This window comes from Chaetodon trifascialis, chromosome 5 (genome assembly GCF_039877785.1).
Source record: "Chaetodon trifascialis isolate fChaTrf1 chromosome 5, fChaTrf1.hap1, whole genome shotgun sequence".
In the NCBI taxonomy this organism is placed as follows: Eukaryota; Metazoa; Chordata; class Actinopteri; order Chaetodontiformes; family Chaetodontidae; genus Chaetodon; species Chaetodon trifascialis.
The window spans coordinates 1,899,542-1,927,407 of NC_092060.1; the positions used below are offsets into that span (position 1 = coordinate 1,899,542).

The 27,866-nt window shown below is 40.1% G+C and overlaps 1 pseudogene; it reads right to left on the reverse strand.

Moving 5' to 3' along the window:
- Positions 1-10,096: 10,096 nt before the first annotated feature.
- Positions 10,097-16,475, reverse strand: LOC139331736 (piggyBac transposable element-derived protein 4-like; annotated as a pseudogene).
- Between the last annotated feature and the right edge of the window lie 11,391 nt (positions 16,476-27,866).

A 27,866-nucleotide genomic window follows, 5' to 3' on the forward strand; every position in this document is an offset into this window, starting at 1 on the left:
GTTGTTATTTTGTTATGCACAAAACATTTCACTACTTTGTTGGTTTCTTTGTAGATAAAAGAGCTTGGTCTGTACCAGCTCTATATGGAAAGTGTCCTGAGACAACTTCTGTTGTGATTTGGCGCAATACAAATAAAATTGAATTGAATTGAATTGAATTCCAGTCTCTTCCATTGTCCCTTAGAATAGGATTTTCATCCAAGCATCTTAGACAATCAACCTTTCCAGGAATCTTCATTTTCGTCAGGAAGTCTTTGAAATAGTGTTCAATTATTTTTCTCTCACTTGGGGTGCATGGATTTCCCTATAAATACATGAAGAAATTCATTAAGTGAAGAAATTGTTCAATGAAAATCACCGCCATCAATTCTTATCAATAAATATCAAGGTGGCGATATCACGTCAGTGGAATCACGTATCCTTTTGCCTGAAGAGCAGTAATGATTTTATGTCCACGGTTGCCTTTCTGGAAACTGGAAGTCCCTTCTTCAGGATCTTCTTCTTCTTCTTTCTCTGAGTTTCCTGAAATCACATAGATGGTAATATAATCAGAGTGACAGATTTTTTGTTATGATTGATTAAGTACATGTAGTGGAAAGTCTTACCTTTTTGACTAATGGCATTATCAGCATCCAAGATTAACTCATCTTCAGCTGCAACAAAATGTTGTAATGTAAAATGAAAAGTTCTTACAAATTAAAAGTATTTTTGCCCCTAAACCTGTTTCTCCATGGCCTGTAATGAAACACATAGCATGGCTTGTTAGTTACTTTGCAAATAATAACAGAATTGTGAAATTTGATACTAGCTTATCATAGGCATGTTTCACCAACTCTGTTTATGTAATTGAAATTCTAATTACCATCACATACATAGACCGTTTCTCTTTGGTGGGAGAAGATGAATCCATCAGGTCACTGCAAGTAATCTCTGGCTGATCATTCTTTTGTTGTTGGGGATTACTGCTTACTGCTACTTCTGCTACTTGTTGTTCTTCGTCTGACATTTCCAGGAAAAGGGACATCTGTTGCTCAGTTGTCTGAAACAGAGAAGCGTCAGTTATTTGCTTTTATGAAAATATCAAGTGTTATCAAACCGTGCCCCAACACCTACTTGAAAATATTTACTTTATATGTATTCTCATTGTCCAAGTTGCTGGTGGTTCCAGTGCAATCAGACTGACGTCTGAAACCTGTAAATACATACAAGATTTGGCACACCCACAGAATTATTTTAAGGGTACAGTTTTCAATGTTTCAAATCTTCAAAAAGGGTGCTCTCAACTGACAAGAAAATTAAGAAAAATGAGAATTACCACAATGTCAATTATGTCTAAACTATCTCTGGGCTGCACCTGGCAACATGTAATATGTATAGATATAACTATGTACAGACTGTCGTAATAGATGTGTCCTAATTCATTATCAACTCAACTGAGATCTTTAATGCACAAACATACAGTTACTAGAGAACCTTACATTTCATTCTGATAACGTACCTTTCTCCACACTGATGAATTTTTTTTAAAATGTGTCCTTATCTTTTTGAGAAGCAAAAGTGCAAGGCTTCCTTTTCAGGACAAATTCTTCTGGGTCTCATCTCAAAAAACGTAGATAAATCTCTTCCGGGCTTTGCTGTCCTTGTTCGAGTGATGAACAATTCCAAAAGTCAGAAAAGACTGGTATAAACCCTCTGTACAAAGCTCAATATAATCCTGGATCTTTCTGGACCCTCATTGGTTCTTGCTAACTGTTGTTGGCACAGTAATGCAAATGTTCTCAGATAATGAAGACAATAGCCTGCATACCTGTGAAAGAGGTGTGTACGAAGAATGTTGCTTTGACCTTTGAACTGTAACAGAAAAAGGATTGCACAGACTTCCTTTGTCTGCAAAAACTCCAGGAATACACATTTCTTTAACATGAGATACTGGCTCTACCACAGTTTTTACTTACCATCTGCATTTTCTCATGACCACAAAGACACTTAAATTGAACATTAAATAAAGTTTTTTTTATTAGTATACACTGCATCACAGTGCACATCTGCATTTTCTCATGACCACAAAGACACTTAAATTGAACATTAAATAAAGTTTTTTTTATTAGTATACACTGCATCACATAATGACTGATATGGAGTTTTAGACTGGGAGAAAACATATTTCAAGACTGTCAGAAGGTGCAGCATCATAACAATTGATCTGAAAGTTTGCATAAAGTGGACGACACATGCATTAAGGTTACACTGTTACTCACCATGAATTAATGAAAAATATGGTTGGTTCTGGGAAGGTTACTGCAAGCTAATATGACTTTGGCACTGTCTAAGAGTTAGAATTAGAATTAGTCATGGCCATGTTTTAATCCACCTTGTGTCTTCTCAAATATGATGTTATACTACAGTGATACTTTTCATGACCATGCATGCTTAGGGGGCATCTGCGTCATGTCTAGGACCATTCATTTTCATTTGGATAATTCTGGCTACATCAGTTCCAAAAAGGTTCTGTTGCGGAGAACAACTTGTTTAAACACTCTAACATCTTGTTTTGTACTCTGGCATACGAAAACATCTTGTCACTGTGATAGAAGGCCTGACTCTTAGCCCTGAGTCATAAATATCATATCCCCAGAGACAATCAGTAGTGGCAAACAAGATGTCCATGGCACCTCTACTCCTTATTTATGATGTCTGTAATATTATCCTCACGCCGGACACAACACACATACACTCATATGTTTTACTTATCACATGTTTAGTGGTTAGTACTTGAAGATGTCTAGAATGTCCTGAACTGATTAATGTACTGGGCTGGTCAATCCCAACTCCTTAAATGTGAACCATTGTCTGTGAACGGTGCTCATTCTGGCTGAGATCCTGAGGGAGCTCTGTCAGTCTGAGTCCAGCGCTGCATTGCTTTACCTGTGACCTACAATAAATACTTTGACTGTGAACTGAAGACTTCTCCGGACCGTTCTTGAGCTTCCAATAAAGAACCGAGCTTCAAAGCTAACAGTTCAGTTGCACAAACCTGGGCTTATACTATTCAAAGCCATTTTTATGAATACTTGACATATTACTACTACTTTATTGCTGCTTCTATTCAATTATTTTCTGAAAGAGTTATACTTTTTTTTTTTTTTTTTAAATAGTTCTCTACACTGAAGTAGTGACATGACCAGGCCCCATGTGCTTCACAGATCCCAGCTCTGAGGTAACTCAAAGTGTTGTCTTTGAGAAGTGAGTGACTTGGGGTGGGTGAGGGGTGTGAATCAGATCCAGGCAATCTATGACAAACTGTGTCCATCCCTCTCTCTCTGCAGAGTGGGGGATGGTTTCCAGGATGCTGACGATGGTCGTTAGGCCACAATGGGCTTGAAGCTTGCTAAACAAGTTACAAAGATGTTCAAGTGAAGGAAACTGTAATTTACCCTGGCTGAATGTTCATAGTAATACTATGATACTACAGTAGTGATACTCATGACCATGCTCTCCATGATACAAAGTACATATCTCTGTTTGAATCTGTTCTCAATTAGAGAGCTGCAGAAAATAAACAAAATAACTCATAGTATAATATTTAAGTTGATAGCATTTTTCCCACTTTCTTGAAGAAAGTCATGGAGTGCTTGCATTGGTGCACTAAATCTTCAAAGAGTAGTCTATACTGGTTTTACAAAACCTTTATGGATATTTTAGCATTTTTCCACACAACTGAGCATCTAATGATTGTCATTTTATACTATATGAAGAACAGGTCTGGATCTTGTTACACTGATTCTTAAAAGGTGTAGGTAACTATTGGAGATTAACTTCACTATTCAGGTTAAAGAAGAAAGACAAAAACAAGTTGCTCAATTGAAGGAAACTGTAATTATCATATCCAAAGCCAGATTTACTGTGGCTGAATATTCATAGCAAAGTGCCTATTCCACACCAATAGCTTGAAGGACCACGTCTGACATGTTGACATATGTGAGGGGATATTGCTGCACATTGTAGCTTTACTGTCTTTAGTCTCATGAAGAGAGTTATACATTTGCGTCTCAAAAACAATGGCTTGTGTTTAAATCTTTCATTTTGATTGCAGTCCTTTGGATTACAGCTACACCCTCTCTGTGACATTCCTGCTGCTTCTAACCTTACAGGTGATTATTGCCTCTTGATGCAGGAATGTGAGTGTCGTTTCACACCATTTAACTGGGGACCTGCATCATTTTGTTCTTTACTATACAAGTGGGGACTGTTAATTTGTTCAGCTCCAAAAAAATGTTTGACACACTTGAAGATTGATAATGAACATGTCCATTTTAATAGATTAGAGTGGATAATTACAAATAATAATTCCTAAACTAGATAATGGTATTTACTCTGATCTAATTTACACGGCACATTACAAGTGTCGTCCTCACCAGTGTAGTCCACCAACCCATTTCTTCTATTTTGTGGGAGGAGCTTTTCGGTGGTATTTGCATAGCTGTATGAGGAGCTGTTAGCAAAAGATACCTTATCCAAAAGGAAGGATCACTTTATGTATAGCTAGCCAGGACTGAAGTTACTCTCGACTCCCCTCAGAATCTTCACAAGTGTCTTTGGTGCCTTTTGGAACTGTTGCACTTGGAATCTTTGAGACAGGTTCTTTCTTCTACAAGATGAGGTAAGTTTCAAATGGCAAATACCTTTTTTTTTCCTTAATAAAAATGAATTTTACATAGATTTGCACCCATAGAAAGCCAGTTAAAAAAATCTGCACTTCATAAAGTGTAAACATTAGGTGATTTTTAGTCATCAGTTATTCTCCAAGTGATTCTATGAAAATGCTTACCATGCTTGCACTCTCTTTTATTTCTTTTACAGAAAAGTTAAGTCTGTGGTTCATGTTGTTCATTCTAAACACCAAGAAGTTCAAGTAACAACAGAATTTACACTCCAAGATAATGGTATGTTGTCAGTATTTTTATTTATTTATTTATTTTTTTCATCAGTGAAAATCAGGGTTTAACCTGAGTAGTAGCTAGTGTATTTTAGAGCAAGCAAATTGTTACTATTTGAAAATATTCTTTGTTGTGTTTCATGACCCATCTCTAAAATATAAGCCTTTGAGGCTTTAACAGTGATGGAACTGACAAATTAACCTTGTTAACAAATAGTCATGTGAAAAGATAAATGCAAGTTATTGTGCAACATCTGGATAATATAGGAATAATACAGATCAATTCTTTAGGTTAAAACGTATGTCTTTGATTTACTTTTAAGCATGTATATCCTTTCTCCTCTTTCAGCAACTTGCAAAGTCTGGATTGTTGGTGATAGTTATGTGCGCCGAGGTGAAAAACAAGCAAGGAAGACCATAGGGGCCAATCTCGGTGTGCCTGCCCATGCTGAGTGGTTTGGCAGGGGAGGAATGTGTTGGGGTGACTTCGTTCCCTTCTTTGCCTAAAAGGAAGAACTGCTCCAGGTGTATAGTGATTCATTGTGGGGGCAATGACCTTGGATGTGTGAAAAGTGTGCTGCTTCTCAGAGCAATAAAGGGGGATCTGCATAACCTCCATCAACAGTTTTCTCAGATGAAAATTTTGTTTTCTTTCATCAACCAGAGACGGCACTGGAGGCATGCACCCCCAGTGAAGATTGACAAAGCAGGGAAGTTTGTTAACAGTGTGATGGCTGCCTTTGATTTGTGTGTTAATGGGAGGATGGTGCATCATCCACAGCTAGTGTTTGATAAGCCTGCACTATTCTTAAGTGATGATGTTCATTTAAGCTCTATATGCAACTCTTTATTTTTAAATGATGTTGCCCAAGGTCTGAAAGACCATGTTTTGTGAGGCTGACACTAGATTTTTTTCACAACTGCAAAAAAAAGAAAGACGTATCTTATCCTATATGATGTTTGCTTTTCTACAGTTGTCTTCAGAGCCAAGAGATATGTAAATAGGCATTATGCTGCAAATGACATTTGAAATCTCTGTTTTTACTGTAGACAAATGTAATTGTGGAATGGGAAATAGTCCTGATGATGACTTGTTTATTTAAGACATTTTGAATCTTACAATAAATGTTCAAAAAAAAAATTCTAGACTTCATCATTATTGTTGCAAATTGCGAGTCAGACTCAGATTTAGAAGCTGGTACATGAAATAAACAGTGAGAACATACAAACAGGTAGATTATCAGAGTTTAGTCTCTAAATCCACCTGGATAGTCTCAGTTTCAGAGACATTTCAGGCTGTGGATGTTTGACTGATCTTAGTGTCTGATAGGCTTGCGTGACGTGGGGCTTTTTCCCGGAATGCCTGATCCTGTGTGAATCCGTGCTTACTTTATATACTGACACTGAGTAGGTCTTCATATCTGCAATGACATGGCCGTTGAAATAGCAGGTAGCAGTTGCCATCCCACCTGAAGTACGCATCTAGCACTTGTTGCCGATATCATTCCTATGACCAAGTTGGACTCCACTATATTCATGAATAACTCATTGCTCTCTTGGTAGCCCTTATTATAAATACAGTGTCAAGCTTGAAAATGGTTAAGCCATTTCCCCTAAAGCCTTTATATTTTGTTACAAAAATATAATAAAAAAATCATGTTTGAAAAATAATTGTAAGATTATTTTGTAGAGATGATTTATTTCAATGGAATATTATGAAACATAGTGCATATATTAGAATAAATTTAGCTTATTTCTTGTATTGACACATGTGGAGTTTGAATGTCGGTCCATCCTATTCAACAGGTGTGTTATTACATGAAGGGACTAGAGAATTCTTTTGTTATGTTGCTTGAACTTTTATATATATATATAAAAAAACATTCATTTTTCATTTGTATAATTTGGGCTTATCCTATTCAAAGCCAGGTGTGCTAGTATTTCTACTTGCAAACAATGGAATACTCTCTAAAGGCATTGTAGTCTCTGCAGAGACAGAACAGAAAACACTATCACTGCAAAAGCAAAACCAACCAAACATTCACAAGTCACACATTTCTGTCACAGTGACCACATCTTTTTCTGTCCTAATGTATACATACATGCAGGAATGTGAGTGTCGTTTCACACCACTTAACTGGGGACCTGTACCATTTTGTTCTTTGCTATACAAGTGGGGACTATTTTTTGTTCAGTTCCAAAAAAATGTTTACTGTCTTTAGTCTCATGAAGAGAGTTGTACATTTGTGTCTCAAAAACAAGGACAATGGCTTGTGTTTAAATCTTTCATTTTGATTGCAGTGTGAGTGTGTGAATGTGAAGAATGTGAGAATGTGAATGTGAGTGTCATTTCACACCATTTAACTGGGGACCTGTATCATTTTGTTCTTTACTATACAAGTGGGGACGATTTTTTGTTCAGTTCCAAAAAAATGTTTGACACACTTGAAGACTGATAATGAACATGTCTGTTTTGATAGATTCGGTGGTATGGGTGTTTGCATGAAGAATAACACAATTCCTATATATATATAATCATATAATATAATCATTGATCATTGAATATAATCATTCAAAACAAGTTGCTCAATTGAAGGAAACTGGAATTATCATATCCAAAGCCAGATTTACACTGGCTAAACATTCATAGCAAAGTGCCTGTTCCACACCAACAGCTTTAAGGACCACGTCTGACATGTTGACATACGTGAGGGGATATTGCTGCACATTGTAGCTTTACTGTCTTAAGTCTCATGAAGAGAGTTGTACATTTGTGTCTCAAAAACAAGGACAATGGCTTGTGTTTAAATCTTTCATTTTGATTGCAGTGTGAGTGTGTGAATGTGAATAATGTGAGAATGTGAATGTTAGTGTCGTTTCACACCACTGGGGACCTGTACCATTTTGTTCTTTACAATACAAGTGGGGACGATTTTTTGTTCAGTTCCAAATAAATGTTTGACACACTTGAAGACTGATGATGAACATGTCCATTTTGATAGATTATAGTGGATAATTACAAATAATAATTCCTAAACTAGATAATGGTATTTACTCTGATCTAATTTACACGACACATTACAACTGTCGTCCTCACCAGTGTAGCGTAAAACAAAATTTCTGGTATATTTGCAAATCAAACTTGATCTTTAGACCATCTGTGTCTATTTTAAAATGTACATTTTGAAAGAAACAAAGAAAGTCTTTGCAGTAAACCAACACTCATTAAGTGAATGAATGGATACAGACAGTCACACTGTAGTCTATGGAGGTCCACTCTTTGATAGGTAGACATCGCCAAGTCCCCTCTTAGCTTCTTCTTTAAAAAAAATAAAAATTCACATTTGAAGTAATATTATGGTAAAAGACCTTAAAACTAAGTGTAGCATTTTAGTTTTGTATTTTTAAAATGACCAGAAACACCAGTTCCCACTTCCCAGGTGCTCGGCGACAGTGTGGTATATTTTGTTTATATATATATATTCTCAATATAAATATTTTGTTTTTATATTTGCTTTTTATATATATAGTCCAGTGCCTCAAAGGACTACAGACCTGTGGCACTGACCTCCCATATTATGAAGACTCTAGAGAGACTCGTCCTGGAGCAGGTCCAGCCCATGGTCAAGCCACTCTTGGACCCCCTCCAGTTCGCCCATCAGCCCCGACTTGGAGTTGAAGATGCCATCAGCTACCTGCTCAATCGTCTACGCCCACCTGGACAAGCCGGCGAGCACTGTGAGGGTTATGTTTTTTGACTTCTCCAGTGCATTCAACACCATTTGTCCAGCTTTACTGGGTGACAAGCTGACAGAGATGCAGATCTCCATGATCGTCCATGCAGATGGACGCCCCCCTAGTCACCTGGATCGTGGACTACCTGACTGGCAGACAACAGTATGTGCGCCTGAGGCAACTGAGGTCCTTCAACATCTGCCGGACTACGCTCAGGATATTCTATGAGTCTGTGGTGGCAAATGCTATTCTCTAGGATGTTGCGTGCTGGGGCAGCAGGCTGAGGATGGCAGATGCCAACAGACTCAACAAACTGATCCGCAAGGCCAGTGACATTGTGGGGATGGAGTGTGACTCTCTGACGGTGGTGTCAGAGAGGAGGATGCTGACTAAGCTACGGACTACCATGGACAACGTCTCACACCCACTTCATGATGTGCTGGCTAGGCACAGGAGTACGTTCATTGAGAGACTCATCCCACCAAAACTCAGGACTGAACGCTACAGGAAACCATTCCTGCCTGTGGCCATCAACCTGTACAACTCCTCCCTCTGAATGGCCCTTTCACGGACTTTCACTGACTTCACTGACTTTTTACTTTTCACTGCCTAATATTATACAGATACATATTTCCAAATTCATTTTTGCACATCCTTTGCACATACTTCTGTATATATTTTTTTCTTAGTATATATATTTTTTATATTTTGTTATATATTTTAATTGTGTGTGTGTGTGTGTGTGTGTGTGTGTGTGTATATATATATATATATATATATCTTTTCTTTCCTTCTTTCCTTCTAATTTCATTCCACAAAAGGACACCATTTCACCCACCATAACACCATAACACACAACTCATCATTGAAAACAACCGGGCACTCACACAGAGCACCCCACATTAGTCAGGAACATAAACGCACCCTCAGCACACTAGGTACATGCAAACACATAGTTATCAAACCAGCAGACAAGGGGGGCCAAATCGTTGTTCAGGATAGGGACAATTACATATTAGAAGCATACAGACAGTTAAATAACAGCACACACGACAGACCACTCCAAACTCCACTACAACAAGAAACACAAACACTAGTTAGGGACATTACAGACACATTACCAGAATCAGAATCAGAAAAGCTTTTACTGCCAAGTACGATATTACACATACAAGGAATTTGCTTTGGTGAAGTTGGTGCATGACACTTCTAGTAAAAAATAAGATATTAAAGTAATAAAAATATAACAATAAAAATACATATACACAAGTTTTTTGGGGTTTTTTTCTGAAACACCGACTGTTTTTTCAGAAATAAGTCCAAGCTGAGCGTTAATGTAACGCACAGGGTTATGGCAATGTCAGGGTGACATGATGGGGCAGAGGTGAAGTGTGAAGAGTGTCGGTGGGGGGTTCCGGGCCTTATTTATAAGGCCAAACTGTTCTTGTGGCGTGAGGTTTTGGTCCTGATAGACCACAGCCAGAGGGGAGTGTCTCCAAGAGTTTATGTCCGGGGTGGGAGGGATCAGCCACAATCTTTCCTGCACGCCTCAGAGTCCTGGAGGTGTACAGGTCCTGAAGAGATGGGAGATTGCAGTCGATAACCTTCTCTGCAGATCGAATGACACACTGCAGCAGCGTACCAGATGGTGATGGAGGAGGTGAGGATGGACTCAATGATGGCTGTGTAGAAGTGCACCATCATTGTCTTTGGTAGATTGAATTTCTTCAGCTGCCGAAGGAAGTACATCTTCTGCTGTGCTTTCTGATGAGGGAGCTGATGTTCGGCTCCCACTTGAGGTCCTGGGAGATGATAGTTCCCAGAAAGCGGAAAGACTCCACAGTGTCAATAGTGGAGTCACAGAGGGTGATGGAGGCAGGTGAGGCAGAGTTCTTTCTGTAGTCCACAACCATCTCCACTGTCTTGTCTCAGGTTGTTCTGGTTACACCAGGTCACCAGATGGTCAACTTCCCACCTGCAAGTTGACTGCATCGTCTACAGACCTATTGGCTCTGTAGCAAAATGCAGGGGGTCCAGGAGAGGGTCAGTGATCTCTTTGAGGTGTGAGAGCACAAGGCGCTCAAAGGACTTCATGACCACAGAGGTCAGGGCGACGGGTCTGAAGTCATTAAGTTCTGTGGTCCTTGGCTTCTTGGGAACAGGGATGATGGTTCAAGACTTGAAGCAGGCTGGCACATGACATGTCTCCAGTGAGGTGTCTGTGAACACTGGAGACAGATTCCGGTCCAGCTGCTTTCTGGGGGTTTTGTCTCCTGAAGAGTTTATTGACGTCCCTCTCATGAATGAAAAGAGTCGTCACTGAGGTGGGTGGTGAGGGGGAAGGGGGGACCTTTAAGGTGGGCATTGGTGGAGGTGACTGGAGCTGGAGCTGTTGGGAGGTGTCGTGGGGGATGGTTGCTGGACTGTCCCTTTGTCTTTCAAAGGGGCAGTAGAACTCATTCAAGTCGTTGGCTAGGTGTCGATCGTTGATGGAGTGGGGGCCTTTAGGCTTGTAGTTAGTGATCTGCCTGAGCCCTTTCCAGACAGACACAGAGTCATTAGCTGAGAAGTGGTGTTGGAGCTTCTCAGAGTACAGTCATTTAGCCTCTTTCGCTGCCTCGCTAAACTTTTACTTTGACTCTTTGAATCTGCCCTTGTCCCCACTCCTGAAGGCCTCTTCCTTTGCCAACCTTAGCTGTCTGAGTTTGGCTGTGAACTACGGTTTGTCATTGTTGTAACTCACCCTGGTGCGTGATGGAACACAGCAGTCCTCACAGAAGCTGATGTAGATTTATTTTCTCTCTATTCTTTCCAAATTTCATCATTATCTTTTAGGCTTTTCCATACTAAAATAAAAAAGGTTTACAACTTTATTGCAGGCACAGAGTGTATAACAGAAAGCATAAAAACAATACTTTGGTCATTAAGTGCACATAAAGTGATTATGAGAACTTTCAATCCATCAGTGATTATAGTAAACACACAATTATAAAGAATACATGTTTTAAGGTTACTTCAGGACAGCGAGATTATGTTAGGTCACACAGAGTAGCAGCTGCCCAAACACCTGCAAGGCTATGAGGTGGATCTCAAAATCTCAGACCACGAGCATTCTCCTTTTGTCATATCCATGATCACTCCGCCCTCTGTCACAGTGTATCACTGATTCACGCTCAGTATATCAGCTGTGGCCAGGTGTCATTCTGAGGACAGTGCATCACAGTATTACACTTCATCAGAGCTACTATAATATCAGGCTCAACAAATCAATCTTCTTCAGTCATTTGCTACCATTGATTATAACACTATGTTCTATTTCTTCAGTGAATTCACATTATCATCACACATCTGTTAGAAAAAATTATACTACAATACCCACAACTACTAACACTACACTGTACATGGTATCAGGTGCAAGGCCTGCCACAAAATGTATGTGGGACAGACCCGTAACACAATTGCCGGCAGAATAAAACATTATTTTTATATTATGAACAAGGGGAGTGATACCAGTGTCCTCTATGCACATTTTAAACTCCATGGCTAACATAATGTTCAAAGCATGGGCCTGGAGAGCAGAAGGGATTGGACCACGGGCCAAGAGGAAATGGATTCATCGCCGGTCCAGGGTGTACCCCGCCTCCCGCCTGTTGACAGCTGAGCCCCCTCCCGTGACCATGAAAGGGATACGCGGCATAGAAAATGGATGGATGGAACTTATTTAAATGGATAAGATCCAGTCTCTCCACCATTAATCACGTGTTTTTGCTGACATTGTATACATGGATTTTATCCACGCATTTAGTTTTTTAATATGTAACTAACAGTTACATATTATATATCATATATTTTATCTTTTTATCAGAATTGTTGTGTGCACTTTTTAATTATATTTTTAAAGCACTTACATTTAACAGGTTGGATGAGACTGAATCTTATTCCAACATGATTTTAATTTGGGATTTTTTTTAATTTATCATTTTACCTTTTAATGCATTTATTCATCATTTATTTTAATTATTCTATTACTTATGCAAATAATTTTGGGGTTTTTATCTCTTATTAAAATGTATTAAATAACTGTTTTGTTTTGTTTTTTTTCACAAGAGGCTTATCACCGCAGCTAGAGCCCCCATTAATCCTTTATCTTAATAAAATGCATTATACAAAAATACATCCCTGTGGGATGTTGTCATTATTATCATTATTATTTTTTTAATAGAGCAAGCTCTTTTATCTTGGGATTGACTCTTACAAATGGGAGATTTTAGTCAAAAAACAATGGTATGGCCTGAGGACCTTAAAAATGCATGGCATCACTTTAACCCCTTTTATCTTTCTTATTTCAGTTTTATTTTAACAAATTGTGTATATTTATGTATGTTGTGTTTTATACAAGCACTTTCGATTCCCGCTGTGGGCGCCAGGGGTGTGTCCTCCACCATGCCTTCAGTGCCTGCTGCTCGAGGAAAGGGGCCTTTCTCTGTGGAGTTTGCATATTTTATGTTTACCCTCTTAACTTCAATCCCAGCACTTATTTTATTACATTTCATTATACTGTATAAACCTTGCTCCTTTTAAGTAATGACATCTCCAGATGGTACAGCAGAGACCCTGGAGAGATGGGGTACTTTCAGAAATGTGCCACTGCTGGCCTGCACCGTTGTCCAATCCACCTTGCGCTTTTAAACATACTCTTAGCCAATTTTTTTTTTCAGGATTCTTTTTAAGGATTGCTTTTAAAGACTTGGTTAAGGATCCTTTGATCTTAAACAAAAGGGTCTTAATATCCATTGGATCCCCACAGCCCCCGAGAGCCCGTGCCCCTCGCAGTGCTCTCCCAAGAACACTACGCCTTTACCTAAACTTTTAACCCTCTATGGTACGCACTATGATCCCAGTTGGTAAAAAAATGTTTGGGTTGTTTTTTTGTCTTAAAATAGATCAAGTAAACATAATGACGAGACATTTTCAAAAAATATTATTTTTTTAGTAGTTTTTAGGGTTCGTTGCCATATGGCAACACCGTACCATAATGGAAAGTAATGAAAACAAGAGAGTTTTGTTTAAAATTGTATATAACATTTATTTTAAAACTCATGTTTTAGTATAAACAATCCCCAGTAGCCTGAACAGTTAATAATACATCTCATGTGAAATAAAAGCTTTTAAAAAGACATTGGAAGAATTGGAAGAATACTCCTGCTCTTCTTCCACACCAGCCCTTTAGCCTTTACCGTTTCCTGTGGAGGAGGTGGACCTAGAAAACAAGCAAATATCCTTAGTAAATATTCTTAGTTTAATGCAATACATAAATAGAGGCTGGAACATGATTACCATATACATTTTACACTCTCTTACTGGTAATACCTGTCACTTCACTTTCACCCTCACTGTCCTCCCTCTCCTCACTGTCTCCATTGCCCTCACTGTCTCTGCCCTCACTGTCTCTGTCCTCACTGTCTCCACTGTCCTCATTCTCTGGCTCATAGTCTTCATCCATCTCACTGTCTTCATCACTCTCACTCTGCTGTGTTTCCAGCAGCTCATTTTCCTCGTCACTGAATCCCTTGTCATCTTCACTATCATCTAGTGGGAGGGCTAGTTCAGCTTTTTTCTGTGATTTACCATAAAAAAAAATTGGCATTCATTCTGTAAATGGAAGAAAGATGTGTCAAATATCATCATATGCAATGTGGAAAGGACTCACAAAGTGCATTATTATAGTTTATAGACTATAGAAGATCAGTGTACACCAATGCAATTGCAAAGTAGGCCTCTAACTAAATACAACATGCTATCAACATGCCAGGCTAGCAATCCATAATGGTACGGTGTTGCCATGTGGCAACGTACACATTTTTAACATTTTCTATTATTTATTAATCAAGTACAGGGCAAGAAACTACATAATAATGAACTTAACTCACCTATTATTGAGTGTATATTTTTTTCCCCGTTGAAAAACTTCGAGAAAACACTTTTTTGGTGAATCTTTAGGAGTCAAATGGTGAGGCTCCTCCTGTCGATGATGTCTGCAGAAAAGGGTCTCACAATGGCCTCCAGAAAGTCATGTGACAAATTTAAACACTGCTAATGGTTTACTTAGAACCCCACCTCTTTTTTAATGCATTGCATCATACCTTGGGATGTATTATCTGTGTGTAGAAGGCTTAAAATGGGGTTGTTGCCATGTGGCAACGCTGTACCATAGAGGGTTAACCCAAGTTTTCATCATAAAATTTAATGATTTACATTATGGGGACTTGTATTTGTCCCCATAAGGAAGGTGAGTCGCCACAATGTGACTGACAGATTTATGTCAGAACATCAGTAATACATGACCATGCACACATGACTGGGGTCCTTGGCAGGTGCCTCCTCCATTGGATGTGCGGTGTCACAAGCACCATCCCCAGCTCCTCGAGAAAGATACGCCTCTTGTACAGCTTTGACACATTCCACTCAGGAAAGATCTCAGTCCAGATGACAAACGCACTGTAGGCCAATACATCAACCATGTTATAAAAGATGACCAATGGCCAGCACGCAGTCATTCGTTTGGTGCTGTAGGACCCTATTACTTTGTCCAAGTTGTCTACCCACCCTTCGGTCGCATTGTAATCCAGGATCATGCTTTGTTTCTGGTCCTCTCTTGTGCTGATTTCAGCATTTTTATGCACAGTGCTCATGAGCACGACATTTTTTCCCTTTTTGGGGCAGTAAGACACTAGGGCTGTGGTATCTGTGGAGGCAAACATGGAAGACTGAGGGGCCCTGTTCTTGATTACCAGCAGCTCAGCAGGGAGTTCAGCCCTGTTCTTTCGGACAGTTCCAACCATAGTGAGCTTTGTCTTTTGAAGCTCCTGACCCAAGTTGTAGCTTGTGAAAAAATTGTCACAGGTTAAGTTATGGCCCCTGAGACCCTGTGCCGAGCACGACCCTCTTGCCCTGATTCTTTTCTGGAGCTCCTCCAACCGGCTTTCCAGTGTAAACCTGCACGTTCAATGCATAGCTGGTGTTTGCATCACATGCTACCCAGATTTTTTATCACATATTTAGCTGGTTTGGAAGGAATGTATTGCCTAAATGGGCAGTGACCTGAATGCCACAGCCTTTCATCCACTGTGACATTAGGGCTTGGGTTATAGAGTAGTGGAAGTTGCTCTACCCACTTGTCCCACACTGTCCTAATAGCTGCCAGCTTGTCTCTCTCCTGTCTGCCAGCCCTTGTCTCTAGATTATCAAATCGGATTACTCTGGAGAAAATGTGAAAAGACATTGTGGCTCGAAATATAGCTCTGCCTGTCTCTGCATCCCACAGACTGGCTGTCGATTCATCCTTCGACTTATTGACCCCAGCCAGGATGAGGAGCCCCAAATACGCATCTCACTGTGTTTTGTTCAGCTCCTTCCAATTCTCCCCAAAAACACATCTCCCTTCGAGATCAGTCATTTCCAGAATGATTTTCTGGATTGAATTAGGCATGACCAGCTCAAAAGCTGACTTGATGTGTGTCACACGAGTCACTGTCATCCTAGTGGAGCCTGGCACTGTCTTTATTATGTTTTCTGCAGACAGTTTTGCCTGACGAATATTTGGGGATGAAGAGCACTGTATTTCACCATTTTTTGACATGAATGTCTTGCTTGGAGGAATTGGAATAGCAATTCCCTCATCTGGTTCAAAATTAGAATCATTAGAATCAGAATTGAGCTCAAGATAGTCTTCATCTTTAGACACATCCTCCTCTATTTCACTGTCATGATCTAAGATGACTTCCAGAGCCTCCTGGACTGTCATCTCTGCTCATTTTGTAAAGCTCCGAGTGTAATGTTGGTAGGACTCCCGTGCAGAGAATCTTTTATAGCCCCCCACCACCCACACACACACACCAATGAATGTGGGTGGGAACATAAATGGTTCCCGTCAAAAGTCATAACACCTGCACTGTGTTGTGTACGTGTGTCTGTGTGTGTGTGTGTGTATATACTGGTATTTATCACATTGTGGGGACAAAAATCGGTTTACACAGTCACATTGCGGGGACTCACCTGCCTTATGGGGACAAAATGCAGGTCCCCTTAATGTAAATCATTAAATTTTAGGGTGAAGACTGAGGATAGGGTTATGGGTTAGGTAAGGTTAGGTTAGGTTAGGAATAGGCAGATAGTGGTTATGGTTAGGGTTAAGGTTAAGGTAAGGCTCCAGGAAATGAATGTAAGTCTATGTAATGTCCCCACAAGTGATAAAAACACAACGTACGTGTGTGTGTGTGTGTGTGTGTGTGTGTGTGTGTGTGTGTGTGTGTGTGTGTGTGTGTGTGTGTGTGTGTGTGTGCGCGCGCATGTGTGTACGTGTGTATAAGTGTATGAGAGCGACATCATAGTAAAGTAATCATGATCTTCTTGTTTCTAGGTTGCTGCTGGGGGAAAGAGAAGAGGAAGAGGTTCCAGGTCTGCAGGCCATCTGATGATGTCAAGACAAGCATGACCTGTGTGAAATGTGCAAAATTCATTTGCACAAAGCACAGTGTGGTGACACGTCACTCGTGTGTTGTGTAGATGTACAGACAGACAGAGGGACAGACAGACACACACACGCGCACACGCACGCACGCACACACACACACACACACACTATTTTGTTAATTTCTGGTTAACAAGCAGTGCATGTATGTAAAACAAAATTTAAATGTTATGTTTCAATGTTATGTAAAACTATTGTGTTTTATATGTTGGTTTTTCAAAAGTAATAAATTGGTGAAACATTAAAAAAAGTTTGAACATGTATTTTTTTTATGAAAAATGAGTGAATTATCCGAATTGGCAGCACGGTGGAACAGGTGGTAACACTGTCGCCTCACAGCTAAAAGGTCCCGGTTCGAATCCTAACCCTCGGAGTGCTCCCCCAAGAGCACTGCGCCCTTATCTAAACCTAACCCTCTCTGCCGCGGAGGAAGGATGACCAGGATGGGTCAAAAGTGGAGAAAGAATTTCACAAAAATTTATGGCGTGTGTGCAGTTTCCCCCCTAACTCTGCATGTTGTGTATGAAAAAAATCCTACCTAATAAATGATTTCTTCTTCTTCTTCTTCTTCTAATTGAACCATTAATTATGAGAGGTAAGGAACACCATTGCACTAAATATTGATAGAAAAGTAATGGAGTTAGTAATGAAATATTAACAATGCTTATTAGGATTTTTTTTTTTTTTTTGAACATCTTTTGGATAATTAAACATGCACCAGGTCAAATTGACCCGGAAACATCATTGCTGTTCCTGAAAAATGAACATAACAGGAGGGTTCAACTATCTGCTTTGATGTCTTTGAAACCAGGATGCAGAGCCTTTCATGGCTGATCAATATCTCAAGGTATGATCACTTCCACATCCACTTCTTTCTTGTCAACCAAAATGCAGTTTATTTTGTTTCTAGTTTTGGATTAGGATTATTTATAAAATGACACAATTACACACAAATTAAACATTACAATGAACAATGTAATGGACTTTAAAGTAGCTAATTAGTTTTATTTTACTCTTTAACATTATCTTAGCACAACAGACATGTGCACTACATGAAATACTAAACACTTTGAACATAACAAATCCTTTTGTTATAACTTTTTGTCTCTCATTTTTTCAGTACCATAGGAAATATTCAGGTAACAGGAGCAGAGTTTTCAGTTTTAGCTGGTGCTGACCTTCACTTTAAGGAGTTATAATACAATATAATATCTGTCAAAGTATCAGAGAGTGGATCCCGAAGAAGGCTACGACCATATTTTAATCACTTTTATGTGTGACCTTCAAACAGCACAAGCCTTTTTGCTGTGACTGTGACAGGAAACCTAGGATCAGGACAGAGAGAATATGGTAAAATCTGTGAGCTGCACAGTGTGTGAGTGACTGGCTGAGAGAATTGCACGGGTTGAAAAGAGGATTGCAACAATGCTGCATCAAATACATATGACTCTGTAGCAGCTTCTTAACAAGGTGCTGAAAATGGGCAGACTTTTATACACAGGGTTACTGTAGTTGTGGAACATCTTGGCACTGACTTGTATGACATGCTGCCCTGGATGTGTCCTAATGTCACTAGGTGAGCTGTTGAGGCTCCCAAACCAGCCTTCTCTAATGATGTTTCTTACTAGCACCGGAGTGAGAGCATCCACTCCAGCCAAGGCAAATCCATTAAGAAAATAAATAAGAGGGCACCAAAGCTTACTCCATCATTTGAACTCTCACTGGAAAACAGGTATTACCCACTGACTGGTGGTGCGATAAGGCTAACTATGTTGTGGCCAGGGAAACCAATCACACCACAAACATTAAAACTTGAGGAGAAATATTGAACATCTAACATACATCTACAGTGCTGTGAAAAAGTATTTGCCCCCTACTGTATTTCTACTGTTTTTGCTTTTTTTCTCACACTTAAAAGTTTTAGACCATTGACGAAACTTTAATTTAAGAAAAAGACACTGAGCGTGAACATAAATAGCAGCTTTTAAATGATAATTCAATTTATTGAAAGTGAAAAATAATTCAAAACCAAAATCACTAATGTGAAAATGTAATTGCCCCCTTAACTTAATAACTGGTTGTGCCACCCTTTGCTGCAACAACTGCAATCAAGTGTTTGCGATAACTTGCAATGAGTCTTTCACATCGCTCTGGAGGAACTTTGGCCCACTCTTCTTTGCAGTACAGTTTTAATTCAGCCACATTGGATGGTTTTCGAGCATGAACAGCCCGCTTAAGGTTATGCCACAGCATCTCGATCGGATTCAGGTCCGGACTTTGACAAGACCACTCCAAAACCTCAATTTTGTTTCTTTTGAGCCATTCAGAGGTGGACTTGCTGGTGTGCTTCGGATCATTGTCCTGTTGCATAACCCAAGTGCGCTTGAGCTTAAGGTCACAAACTGATGGCCAAACATTTTTTGGTAGAGAGATGAATTCATGGTTCCTTCAACCACAGCAAGTCGTCCAGGCCCTGAAGCAGCAAAGCAGCCCCAGACCATCACACTACCACCACCATGTTTGACCGTTGGTCTGATGTTCTTTTTATCGAATGCTTTGTTAGTTTTGCGCCAGATGTAACGAGACACACACCTTCCAAAAAGTTCCACTTTTGTCTCATCAGTCCACAGAATATTTTCCCAGAAGTCTTGGGGATCATCCAGGTGTCTTTTGGAAAATGTGAGACGAGCCTTTATGTTCTTTTTGGTCAGCAGTGGTTTTCACCTGGGAACTCTACCATGGATGCCATTTTTGCCCAGTGTCTTTCTGATGGTAGAGTCATGAACACTGACCTTAACTGAGGCAAGTGAGGCCTGCAGTTCTTTTGATGTTCTTCTGGGTTCTTTTGTGACTTCCTGGATGAGATGTCGACGTGCTCTTGGAGTAATTTTGGTTGGTCGTCCACTCCTGGGAAGGTTCGTCACTGTTCCATGTTTTCTCCACTTGTGTATAATGGTTCGCTGGAGTCCCAAAGCCTTAGAAATGGCTTTGTAACCCTTTCCAGACTGATGGATGTCTATTACTTTCTTTCTCAGCTGTTCTTGGATTTCTTTAGATCGTGGCATGATATTTGGCCTTTTGAGATCTTTCAGCGTACTCCATATTGTCAGACAGGTTATATTTAAGTAGTTTCTTCATTGTACAAGTCTGGAAGTAATCAGGCCTGGGTGTGGCCAGTGAAATTGATTTCAGCTTTCCAAAAGATGTTGCTAATCACAGTTAATTCATGATTTGACAAGGGGGGCAATTAATTTTTTTCATCGATCATGGCAGAGAAAAGGAAAAGAAATTTTACGGAGACTGAAATTGAGGTGCTTGTGGGTGAGTTGGAGGCCAGAAAGGATATTTTGTTTGGTGGTCACAGTATTGGCGTCACGAATAAAATTTTAAAAAATGAGTGGCAGCACGTTGTCACCACAGTGAATAGTTCCAGTGCCACAGAGCGTTCTGTGGCAGAAATTAAAAAGAAGTGGTCGTATTTGAAGGTGGAGGCCAAGAAGAAAGTGGCACGGCACTGTCGCAGCGCATCTGCTACTGGTGGGGGCAAGGGCGCACCCGAGCCCACACCACTGGACACCAAGATAGCCTCGATCCTTGGTACGGCCAGCGTGTATGGCATAGTGTCAGAGAAGGAAGGAGACACCGATTTGGCAGAGACCAAAGAGGAGACCGGTAAAGTACAGTTTTATCTGTTTATTAAAATAAATATTTTAACAGACTTGTGAAAAGGTAGTTGAATTCTTTGTGTCCCCAGTCACTGTGGAGTTGGAAGCGGTGGGTGACAAGGAGGTTCCGGGCATGGCGTGTCCTGGCACCGTGGCTGAAGGCCTGGCTGTCCCCAGCACCAGTGCGTCCCGACCGCATGGTGCACCTAGAAGTGGCCGGGTCCTGACAGACGCTGTCCTTCAAACACAAAGGGACACCATCAGTGCCATTAATGAAGTCCGTGACGAACTCCAGCAAATAGCCAGCCTGCAGTCTGCTCCCTACACTACTGTGCGTCAGGATGAATGAGTCATGTGTTGAACCAGGCCACCGTGCCACTACATTCGTCAAGATCATGTCCGAGGTGAAAATAATTTGTACATTGAGTGAATGCACATTTTTTCGGTTCACAAAAGCAAATTCATTTTCACTAGGAGCCCTTATAGCAATGTGAGTACAGTCAATTGCGCCGATTACATTTGGGAAAACGGATATTGCTGCAAATTGCCTTTTAATGTCGGCCTGTTCACCCACAGTGTAAGGAAACCTGATGTATCGACTGGTCATTTTTATAATGCCATCCAAAACAGCTGGCATTATAAAGCTGAGGGATGGCTGCGATATCCCAGACCTAAGGACATATTTTAACTGAATTATATCATACCTAAAAGGGGCTTTAGACAGACATTGTAACATTATATAATATTAATCATATCAAACACTTACCTGTCAGCTAATTCCCACTGAGAGGAGCCACTTGGCAGAAACCCCAGAGTGGTCAGCACCTGGATATGCACCGTCCTTACAGAAAAACCACATGAATGTCACATGTGCAAATCACATGTGGTCACATGTGATTATATGGACATGTGATTTTGCACATGTGAAATTTAACATGTGAAAACATGTTAAATCCACATGTGAAAATGTGGAACACATGGGATTTGCACATGTTAAACATGGGAAACATGTGGTTTTGGAACATTTTTCATGGTGTAATGTGTGAAACCCATGTAAATTCCTATGTGAAACCCATGTGATCACATGTGAAACTCATGTTATTACATGTGTAACCCATGTTATTAAATGTGTAACCCATATAGATTCCCATGTGAAACCCATGTAAATTCCTATGGGAAACCCATGTGATTACATGTGAAACCCATATTATTACCTGTGAAACTCATGTTTTTACATGTGTAAGCCACATAAACTCCCACGTGAAACTGATTCAAATACCCACGTGAAACCAAGTGGGTTACAAAATAGTCTTAGTACTTACATTTTCTAAATAAAATGTAAACCAACCAAACTCAGATCTAAACTAGGACTGCAAGCAGTCTTGGATGTGCCTGGCTGATGTCGTCTAAGAGGAAAATGAGGCTGTCCATCCATACAAAGGCAGACTTCAAACCAGTGTTTAATATTCAGTTTAATAATTTTACAAGAAATAAAGTAGTTAAGACAAATATAAGTGATACAAATAATGTTTTTTTGTAAACATGCAAAAGTCAGAACAGAACTGGCCATAAAAAGGATCAAAATGCCCCTAAAAAATGTCTTCTGGGGAAAGGGGGTGTGTGTGTATTGTGTGTTTGTGTTGTCTCAGTCCTCTGGGCAGGCTCCCTGTTTTGGGATTGAAAGACAAAATCAGATTAGGGCAGTACAAACACCAGTCTATTCTATCAAAGTAAAGGTTAATTTCTTTTCTATCTGGATTACAGGATTGGTTCTGTTATTTTCAAGTGATGACTGGTCTATGTAGAGTAGTCAAATAAATAAACAAGCACAGATCCTGTGCAGACCCACAGCAGGCCGCTGAGAAGCCATCCAAAACTGGATTCTACCAATCAAAGTATCATCAACAGTATCATATACAGTATAAATAGGTTACCCTGTTTCCCTCTCAGCTCGTCTCCTGGTGTCTTTTAATTTTTGTGCCACGTAGGCTTTGTCTAATGGCTCCGTGAACTTTTTTGACATGGTCTGTAAGAAATGAAATGCTACTAAATTTACTCAGGGTTCACCAATTAATTCATGTTGTGTAAGATAGGTGTCAATGAGGATGCTAATGAAAATAATTGAAAAAGAGCAACATTTTTGTGTGTTAACAAGCTGATACTATAGCATTTTGCCCAACCCAAACAATATTCAGACATGCTTACCAATTACTAGCTGCACTTTGCCTTTGTCAAGGCCATGTCATTTCTCCCCTACAATCCATCTCTTCGCCATCTCTTCCACAGTGAAGATGGAGTCCATCACAGTCCTGCTTCTTGTAGCCATCACACCTTTGAGCATAATCCAAGGCGGTTCGATTCATTAAATCCATTACAGACTCGTTCTGCAAAGATGAAGAAATATTAGAATACGTTCATGTACTCCTAGAATGCAAAAAAGTCCAGTTCTCAAAGGTGTGGCATTGGCATGGGTGCTGGTGAGAAAAAAAGATTTGACTGAACTTTTTTTTTACTGGGGTTCAGGTTGTGTGGCGAAGCTTATGTTTGCATCCCACATGTGCAATGTGTAGGTGTAAGGCCTAAATTAGCAGCTAGCTATTACTGAGTTTCTAATAAGCAGTCTTAAAAATATAGGAATTATTTGAAATCATCATTTTGGCACAAATAGTCTATGTAGTATTACTGCGTGGTGATGAATGAGTGTGTGCTCAGTCTATTCAAAACAGGGTTAGAATTTATTTATACTTTAATTCACTATTCACAATTATTTCACTATGAACTCTGCTGTCGCCAGGGTCATTTCACGGTGTTGTTTTGAATTTCATTCAAAAGGAGTTCTGCTCTCTAACATTTCTGTAAAGATGGGTTTTTAGCGATGCAATCGTCACACATGGCCTTGTGATACTTTTTAAAGCTACAGTAGAAAGGGTCGTTCTATACAATACGTGACAAAACAGGTCCAGACAACCGCCGTACCGTTCCTCTTTGACACTAAAGTCACCTCTGGCTCTTTGGTGTTCAGTTCTGGGGGGGAGGGGAGCTGGCAACTAGCGTGCCATCACCAAACATTAATTAGAAGAAATGAAAAGACAGCAGAATTTAAGTATAGATGATCAATTCATTGCTTACAAGAGGATTTGGGCAGGCCAAATATAATGAATGTATGAGAAACACTGCATGGTCCACAAATGAAATCACTTCTCCTGACTATGTAAGTGATACCTTTGTCTCTCCTATTTGGTTGTGAAGAGGGGCTGGGTGGCTGCTAGAAGGCACCAGGTGGCTGGGGGCAGGCTGAGCTGCCTGTATAGCATCTTTCGCAGTTTTTGCGATTGTATCTGCTAGCCCTACAATTAAATCAAAGAGGGAACACTTACCTATTCAAACTCACTAATTGAGTTGTCACTTAATATAGTTGTGGTATTATTATTATAATATTCATGGAAATAGGTTCAAGGTTACTGCAAGAGCTCCCCTCCATACTTACCCTCTTGCATTTGAAGGTTCAACCTTCGCAACCACCTGACCTACTTATCCTTGTCATTTATCCACTCCTCAAGCTCCTTTAGGTCATTTTTGTAGTCCCTCTATCAGGTGAGAAAGAGAAAGAGAAGATAAAGAAAGAAGAGGCTTAAATGGATGGAGAACTTTGGTAGTATCTTGTGATGTACTGTAAGCCCAAAATCTGGGATTCTCTGTTATCTGTTGCTCTGGTTGGTACAAGTGGAGAAGGTGTGTTGTAATCCTGCTGAAATGTTTTCAAGCGAATTGCTTTCTCTATGTCATTAAACAAACAAGTGCAACACCAAAATCAGGTCTGAAAAATTGCACACTTGTTCATTCAAACTGAATGGAAACCTGAACTTTGGCAAACATTACTGATGACGGGAAGATCACTGAGTGAATATACTAATATTTTTGGAATCTGCAGACTTCAGAGGATGTGCAACATGTTTTGTGTTGGGCTGGGACAACTTATGGCACTACCAATTAATTTAATAATTATTGATGATAACAGGCATTAATTGCTGATTCTGCCTTTATTTGCTGCCTAGTTTGCTGCCCAGCCACAGCATGACTGAGATCTCTGACAACAATCAGTTGGGTGCTGCGGCCTATTTTACACACTGTTTCTACTGTCTTAAAAAATAAATGAATAAAATAAACAACTACACACAAAAAACCCTTAGTTGTACTTTTAATAAGATGAACTGTTACATTTACCTTTGGTCGTTTTGGAGTCCTGTATGGGTCCTCCTGAAAAGTCTGAAAAACAAGTGTGGGGGAAGGGTGTAAAAGGTCAGCAGTTATGGTGATGAGTATAAGACTGAATAGTAACATGTGTACTGCCCAAAAGTTGTATACATACTCAGGTTTGTAAAAGCATAATCATAAATGTATGACATAGACAACAAATCACCAGTAAATTATGTCACAACTTAAGTAATCCAAATAATTTAAATAAAAGGTAACTGAAAAAAAAAGTAACAAGAACATGAACATATGTTTGTACAGCATTTCTGTACCTTCTGGCGTTGAGGTGTGTCATCCTCATCATCACAGTGACCACTTTCCTCAGTGGCAATTGTAGTCTGACAAAACAGCAAGCGAATTGCAAGGGAAAGGAGAGGACAGGAGGGAATATAAATGAGCTTGAACATCCTGCAATAACACCTTCATTATTGAGTAAGTAATTTAAATATTAGATCTGACTTTTTCAACAATAGTGTAACAACATACCTTTGGTTTTTCTGGAGTCCACATATTGTGTCTCTCTATCCACTGTCACTCTGCTTTTCGTATTTCCACAAGACTCTCTGTTTTACAGTAAAGCACAAGAACAGTAATTGCAGCAGGGATTGACCATCTGGCCACTCAAAACATTGTGCCTCCTCGGGGGGGGCAGATTCTAACATTGTGGAAACGGTGGATTCCCAGTCGTTCGATTCTGAGGCGGCGGTTTGGCTAACGCTCATCTTATGTTAATGTTAGCCGGCTCGTGGGTCGACAACTTCTGGCGTTGATGTTACATGTACGTCCTGGACGGCTTCCACGTCAACATCGTCCACCAACGTGTCCCGAGTAACGTTACTAGTAACACTAACGTTAATATTGCTAACTAGCTAATCGACTTCATTTCTCTAAATTCTCTCACATCAACTCACAGCATCACTCGACTGACAGCTCAAGGAGACAGCTCACCTAACAGCTGAGCTGTGATTGGTGCCTTGAGCTTCGCATTGCATGCAGGGAGTAGTAGTTTTTTTTGCATGGCTGAAAGCCATGAAACAAAACGATACAGTTTTCTTGAAAGAACGGCGAATATTGATATAACGTTGTGGTAGCATCGCCTGCAATCTGAGCGATCACCTGTGCGAGGAGGGTTTTTTTTCATTTCGCATACATTTTTAATCGCCCTCAACACGCTCGTTCCGCGTCCTGGACAAGCCCTGTTGATGTATTTTTTGTTTGAGAGGAAATTCTCCAGATTAGGAAACTGACTTCACAACTATTCCAGTTTGGATTTCTACAACATATGGAAGGTAAGGAATCACCTTTTTGTCTATCAGAAGAGTTCACCCTAAAAAAAAAAAAAAAACAGGAGGTGCGTTGAAATTCGAGGTGTTTGAAAGATTTTATATGCCGAATTTAATAAAACAGCCTACCACTAGTCATATATATATGTTTATATGTGTGTGTGAGTATATATATATATATATATACATACATACACACACACATACACACACACGCACACACACACATATATATATTACGAAACCCAAAACCAGTGAAGTTGGCACGTTGTGTAAATCGTAAATAAAAACAGAATATATCAGAATATATCAGCAGATCCAAGAAGTTTGTGAATGAGCACGACAATAATGTGGATGATTAAGCATAATTATATTTAAAAAACTGCACAGGGTGCTCTACTAGACAAGCAGTTTTTCTTACAGCAGTGGAGGCTATGTGCAGATCTAATGAACGACTCAGCAAAGCTGACACGGTAATAATGACTGCTCCTCCTGGTGGATTGATCGAGCGAGTGCAGGTAGTTTCCGCAAATGGAGCTTAGGGGCGTTACGAGTTGGCCCCGCGCCGATGACGTCATCGCGGGGGATCTCATTACAGTCACGGACCCGCCAGGGCCCCAGCATGAAATTAGGGGAATTTCGAGGCCGCTCCATCTGTAAGCGACAAGGCCGAAAACCAACATTGAATGCCCGTGACCTTCAGGCGGTACTGCATCAAAAACCGACATCAGTGTGTAAAGGACATCACCACATGGGCTCAGGAACACTTCAGAAAACCACTGTCAGTAACTACAGTTCGTCGCTACATCTGCAAGTGCAAGTTAAAACTCTACAATGCAAAGCGAAAGCCATTTATCAACAGCACCCAGAAACGCCGCCGGCTTTGCTGGGCCCGAGCTCATCTAAGATGGACTGATGCAAAGTGGAAAAGTGTTCTGTGGTCTGACGAGTCCACATTTCAAATTGTTTTTGGAAACTGTGGACGTCGTGTCCTCCGGACCAAAGAGGAAAAGAACCATCCGGACTGTTATAGGCGCAAAGTTCAAAAGCCAGCATCTGTAATGGTATGGGGGTGTATTAGTGCCCAAGGCATGGGCAACTTACACATATGTGAAGGCACCATTAATGCTGAAAGGTACATACAGGTTTTGGAGCAACATATGTTGCCATCCAAGCAACGTCTTTGTCATGGATGCCCCTGCTTATTTCAGCAAGACAATGCCAAGCCACATTCTGCACGTGTTACAACAGCATGGCTCCGTAGTAAAAGAGTGCGGGTACTAGACTGGCCTGCCTGTAGTCCAGACCTGTCTCCCATTGAAAATGTGTGGCGCATTATGAAGCCTAAAATACGACAACGGAGACCCCGGACTGTTGAACAACTTAAGCTGTACATCAAGCAAGAATGGGAAAGAGTTCCACCTGAAAAGCTTCAAAAATTGGTCTCCTCAGTTCCCAAACGT